Raw genomic sequence first — 6,700 nt, 5'->3', positions numbered from 1 at the left:
TCAATGGGAAAACTCCCATTTAGTGCAGGCACACAATTAGATGGTTACAAATTGGTCACAAATAAATTCAGACTGGAAATTAAAACTATTCCATCTGAGATTGTTTTTTCGTTATCTGGTAAAACGCTGGAGCAGCCTCACAAACAGATTAACAAGTCAAGGAACATGTTAAAATTTAGACTGAAAATAGGGAAGGGACTATATAACAAACAGAAAAAGGGGGGAGGGGTGTAACAGTATTTACGCTGTACCTGCCTTGTCTCCGGTAATTTGTAACACAGTGACAGCACTCATTTGAGGCAGAGAGGAGTGGGACTTGGAGGTCTAGGGCACTTGAGGTCGTGGTGTCTCTAGGAGGATTTGAAATGAACCTGTAGCTCTATTGCTTCATAACACCTTTTAGGTGTTATTAGTCCTCCTGATGGGTTCTGTAGACAGCAAAAGTGTGCAGGGAGAGCCTTCAAGGTGTGGAGCAGCTATGGTTTGTGAGTCTTTATAACCTTCCCAGGGCCTGGAAAGCAGTTGTGATCCAAGGCAGAAAGCAGGGGGGACTCCCGCTGTAAATAAATGAGATTAACTGGTTGTGTGCTTTGGGGTCCTGCTCACTTTTACAAGGTTAAACCATTTGCCAGATCTTATGTCACCAGGAATTGCTTTCACCAGGCCCCTAATAATTAGTGTTTTGAATTTTTTTTTTCCTTTTACCTTGAAATATCTGCATTTTCTTTAACATGCTACCTTACCACTTAGGACTTTTAAAAAATGTTTGATCTGTCTTCCACTGGCATATTCTGGTTATGGGGTTTTCTTGTGGTTTAGCACATTGTAAGCAATTTTTAGGGAACCAGGAATTGTTCTGTTATATAGCAGATTATACTGTAGACTTTTCTGAACCAAATATCTGCTATAGAGTTTCCTCTAGCTGTGATACAACTGATGAAATGAAAGTGAGCCCATTTAGTCTTGTTTTTTCTATTTATGTTGTCTGCTGTTGAACACAGAGTATTTTATTTTTGTCTTTTATTCCTGTCATTTTTTTATTATTATTATTCCTGTCTTTAGGCATTCTGCTATATCTTTGAAACAGGAAGAGCACAGTCAGACACAGCATCTGTAAAAGGAGCCCAGACAAATGAATGGGAGGCATTCTGATCCCAGGTAAGGCCAGGGTTTTTCTTTATTTGTCTTACTTATTATTCTACCACCTCAAATGTTACGGTTATTTCTGTCACACAAAACAGAACCTGAAACACAGTAAGAGCAGCATCAGTGCTTTCCCAGAAGCAACTCTTTCAGTATCAAACCAAAAAGGATTAGTACATAATTAAGATACCACAGATAGGTTTCATTTGACTAAATATAGATATTTACAATATGATGTTAGTTATATTCCTAAATATAAATTGAAGTGCTACTGACATGAAAGTTTACCATTCCACTAAAGAAGGAATTTAGGGTAATGAACTCAGATATAGACATTGTCATTGCAGGCACTGAAAGTTAGATTAGGTACATTTAATCCTAAATTCCACTACTGACCATTTTAGGAGATATCAATATAATACACTAAGTTTAACGAAAATGTTCCTTGTTTTCCCAGTTTATACAGTCTGATGTTGAAAATAAATAAAAATAAAATAAATAAAGCTGACTTAGCTAGCCATGTAGGAATCTTGCAAGGATGGGAGGATCAACAAGGTGCATATGTGCATTGCTCTGAAACTCTTTACAGCTTGCCTTGCCTTAAGAAACATGCCCTGAAGAATAAAAATATATATGGAATACTCTTCTTTTCTCATGAAATATCAGTCACTTGAAAAAGTCCCTCAGCAGAAGTCAGAACAATTTAAACTTACCAAGCTAAAGTTAGGTACTAGTAAATAGTAGTAAACAGCATTTTGGAATTTCTCTTCCTATCCTGTCAGGCATGCACAGCACACACTAGGAAGAACTAAAGGTCTATGTGTCATACATAAGACATGCAAAACTTCAAGTATATATGACTTAAAGTACTTAAAAGGTGAGCACTATAGACTGCATATTTTTATTAATAATATAGAAAGATAAATCACTTGATAAATTTTTTACATTGCTTCTATATTAATTTCCTGGCCTAGAAGTAGTGGAATACCTATAGACAAGAAGTAACAGAAAATGTTTTCTCTCTGATTCATTTTTGTGCATGAGAGGAGTTTACACAAAAATGCATCCTATTTTTACTCATTATGTATAATTTTACACCTATTTTTCTCATAAAAGAATGCACATACATGCACATCTTGGTGCAATCGTTTCCATTCCTCAAGTACCTATATTATCAGTGCTACAACTGCTACCCTTCAGATAGCTTTCCATTCATCATATAATAGATAAATGTGGCTGATTCCAGGGCAGCTGAGTTGTTTCCATGGTTTGGTTTCAATGGTAAGGGTTTATTCAGCAAGGCATTTAAGCCTGTGTTCAATTTAGAGCAATTGGATAGTCCTGATATATCCTGCTAATTAGGCACCTGTCTACATCAGTCGGAATTAGTGATAAACCCAAATGTTTTTTCTGAATCAAGGCTTAAATTTAAGGGTACTTACTCTACTAGTGAAAATTCAATGGCAGCCTTAGCAACAGCCATTGGATAGAAAATATTGATTCTGCTCGCAGGGGTTCCCACATTTTTTATTTTTTATTTATGTGTTTCCTAATTAGAGTCAATTTTAAAAAAAAGCAGATTATTAATATAATAAAAGGTAGAAATCAGTCTTCCACTAGCTTTATCTGCTAACATCTCACTTTAATTGTGATCAGTTCACAGACATTTTTGGGCAAATTAAAAACCAGCTTACAAATCAGTGAAAACGCTGAAAATTATCAAAACTCAAAGGTTAACTTCTTACACTAAACCAAAATTAGATGATAGTTCAATAAATATAGTTAGCCATGCAGAACTTAAAAGTAAAAATGTCAGAACACATATTGATTGAGAAAGCTGTAGTACTTGGATTTTGAAAATTCTGGATGTCTTTTGCATGCTCTTTTCACAAAGAATGGATTGTATCTGGGAATCATAGAGATATTGGGAATAGTCCCATTGGAATAAAGAGAAAGATCTGCTCACCACGTGTAAGAATAATGTATCACAATGATATACACAATTTTCCTCTAAAATATTTGCTAAAGTAACAAAATGTACATGAAAGTTGTCAACCAAAGTTTCTGCCGAATATCAGCACAGCAATTTGTATCCCTTGCTTTGAAGTTTGTTTGCAGAAGTGGGCACGGTCATGTAATGCAGAGTAGGAAAGGACAGGTGTAGTGATGGCCTGCCACTACAGAAAAAGGAAACTTTGAAGAGACAATAGAAGTGCAAAATGCTTGGAATATGTGTTGATTCACAAGCCTCAAAATAATTATAAAAGACAATCTTAGAGATATCATGTAGCTTTTCACTGTCTCTGGAAAGTGACCTTTTGCTTAACTGTATAATCAGGGAAAATAACAATGCAATAACATTACAGCTTCTTTATTTTACTATAATTTGATATATGATATGATTATTTTTAATAAACTTTATTGGGGTAAAAGAAATGGTGAAAATGTAGCCCTATTCTGATAAATAGCAATTCAGCTTATCTAGAAAAGTAATATTTGATAACTTGTAAAACTCTGAAAGCTCAGGATTCTTCCAAGCTCTGCATACCAGTGTCTTAAAGGCATCTACCATTAAACACTTTCTAAAGATTGATCAGTCACAGCTGTATCTCGTCTTCATTTATATATCATCTGTGATTTAAGTTCAGATGAAATATTTCTGAACTTTGGAGACATTCACATCCTGTGAGATATGGAGGTAGATTCAATTAATTTTGGTTTTTGACAGGCCAAAATTTGAACCCTACTTTTACATTTACACTTCTATAATTGGAGTCCCAACCAGCTTGAGTGTTGAAGGTCCATCAAAGTTATCCACCACCAGGTTTAAAGCACCATATCTTGGGATCATCAATATGATTGAGCTAGTCCCCTTTCATAGCTTTTACAGCTACCATAGAAATGCAGGTGTACTAAATGCTAACATGATAGCAATTACTGTATTAATGTGATGGATCTGTACACATATAACTGAGTGGAAAAATATGCCCTATCAATTCTGTTATTGTTACGATCAGACACAGGGAAGGTGGACTCCAAATATTATTTGATGGTCTTTTAAGTCTTTTGCTTCTCTTAAAAAAAAAAAAAGAAAAAGAAAAAAACACCACTAAAATTTCAGGAGTGTGTATCTATAGATGTATATAATTTATAATTCCAATTAAAAAAACACTTAAGAGGTGGACTTAATTATCAAAATATCATTACTTCTCCCGCCCTTCTCTGATATCATCTTCAAGAAAGATCGATTAGTTGGAATGTCTCAGAAACTGCGAAAGTGAGCAGAAAATCAACCCTTACAAGCACACAGGCATTCAACATCTTGTTTCCTGTTGGATGACCTAGCATAAAATCATACATGTTATGTTATTGTCTTATTATATAAATGTGCCTCATTAATGTTATTGATTACAGTTTTATTTTGCTTTTTTGATACATCCAGAAGTTCTAACCGACAAAAGAGGTTCACTGGACAGCATGTTCTACAAACAGGTGACATGAAACTTTATGAGCACAGGAGGATTTGCACTTTAGGAAGGCAGGAGGAGGAGGAGAAGATAAGAACTGAAGTGATTTGCTTGAGGTGGTTTTTGCAAGGTCTGGAACCACTGAACTACAGTGCCACCTTCCTAGGAGTTTCTCTGGGTTTCTGATGAAGATTGATGAAATATTCATTATTTCATTCTTTAAATCAAAATTAACACATTCTTGATAATCTTTGTTGTGTTTCTGGACTGCCTAAATGTTCTGGTCAGAGAAAATAGATCAGAAATAAAGAGGGAACATGTTTTATGATGTTTTATAATTTAAGAATTGACAGGACATCACTCTAGCGTGTGTTAGAAAGAACTATCACTGTAAGACTAACCTGATTCCATGAAGAAATACAGGAAAGAACAATTTTTCTGCCTTCAATAAATCTAAGATTCGTTAGCAATTTTAGAATCAGAAATTCAGTTGCTTGTGCTGTATCTGTAATTTACTTTTCATAAAACTACATGGGAACTGCTTAAAAAAATCCAACTTTAAAAAATCCTATTGGTTGTTCTGCGTCTTGCCTCCACCACACACAATAGCAAATACTTACAATGAGAATAGCTCCACTGGAGCAATACTAATACATTTGCCACAGTTCCCACTCTGTCATTATGCACAGGAGCCTGTGCTTATCCCCTTTTTAAATTGGAGACTCTTTTAACCAGGAATCCCCAGGATGAAACTGAACCATTTTCCTCACGGCAAAACAAATCCTTCTCTGGTGAATTTTGTTATTGTTTATTGTTACAGTGTTTTATCAGCACTAAACTGTATGAAAGCTTCAATTAGTTCTTGATGAATGATCCCATAAAATCATGTAGTTTCATTTCCCCTGCCACTAGATATTTCACTGACTGTTATTAAATGAAATATAATTGGGACAGGATTCAGGAAACTTAGAGTCTTCTTATTTTCCTTTTTGCACTTGAACATTGGAGTGTGCCTCAAATATTTCATTTTTTAAAGGTGATGGCTTTTTGTTTTAAACTGACAAACGCTCTGTAGTTCTAACTATTGTTTAGGGTTGCCACACCATTAGCATTAAATGCAAGAGTAGGAAAATACAGATATTTCAGCCATTTTCTGCACCTTTCTCCTCTGTCAATAGCTTTGTAAATTTTGCATTATGAAGACTAAGATTCACTGGAAAGAAAAACATTCTTCCCAGCTCCCGTGAATAACAATGTTGTATTTTTCTCTGATGAAACTCCATTGAATGCGACATAATTGCAGCAAGAATGAATACAAGGTTTCTTACTATACATTTAAATTCTGGTTTATTGTGATTAGTGTTCTGTGTTTTGGGATAGAGAGTGTGCTTCAGCAGAATCCAGAGAGCAAATGCTCTCAGCAAGTAATTTAAACTTTCTTTGGAAAGGAGCAATTCAAATGCACTATCACTAATTTTGTCCTTGTTCCTAGGTTTCATATCCAAATACAGAATCTACCGAGCAGAAGAATCAGCATCTACATTCACATTTATGATATCTGGCTTACATGAGAGCTTTCCAGCAACAAAAAGCCTGTTCTGAACATAGTTATCTCCCTTTTATCAAATTCTCTGGCATAAATGCTAGCCAAAAAAAAAAAAAAAGTCAGTAAAAGATTGTCACATCTGGATGGAGGGACTAACTGTCAGATCTCATAATGGAAGGAAATTCCTCTAACTACTTAAGGACTCATTGCAGCCTGCCCAGAGTTGTCAAAGTATCCTTTGACTTGTCTATTCACTTCTTTTCCTCACACGTTGCAAGTAGATTTAGCCAATGGTGCTGTTGGATATACACACTGCTGCAACTATCAGTGCTTCATAGCAAAACACAGTTAATCTGCTGAATGGGATAAATGTGTTTATTGGTATCAGACCCAAACATCACCCACCAGATACATCTAAGTAACTTCCAAACAGAAGATGCTATTTTCAGTAAGAAAAAAAAGTGGCAAATATCAGACTAGTCTATCATCAAAGAAGTGTAAAGATATTTATCATATACTGTAAAAGATTTTTTCCCTTTATATA

General features: G+C 35.1%; 1 long non-coding RNA gene across 1 annotated transcript; it reads left to right on the top strand.

Annotated features, from left to right (window-relative positions):
* Positions 1-290: 290 nt before the first annotated feature.
* LOC113942830 lies at positions 291-6,279 on the top strand. Its single transcript, XR_003526068.1, has 4 exons — positions 291-465; positions 1,063-1,158; positions 4,558-4,635; positions 6,103-6,279. It is a non-coding gene; the product is annotated as an uncharacterized LOC113942830 (long non-coding RNA).
* Positions 6,280-6,700: the final 421 nt, after the last annotated feature.

Source organism: Corapipo altera, unplaced genomic scaffold (genome assembly GCF_003945725.1).
Source record: "Corapipo altera isolate COAL_440 unplaced genomic scaffold, ASM394572v1 2b, whole genome shotgun sequence".
In the NCBI taxonomy this organism is placed as follows: domain Eukaryota; kingdom Metazoa; phylum Chordata; class Aves; order Passeriformes; family Pipridae; genus Corapipo; species Corapipo altera.
This window is presented reverse-complemented; position numbering and strand designations above follow the sequence as displayed.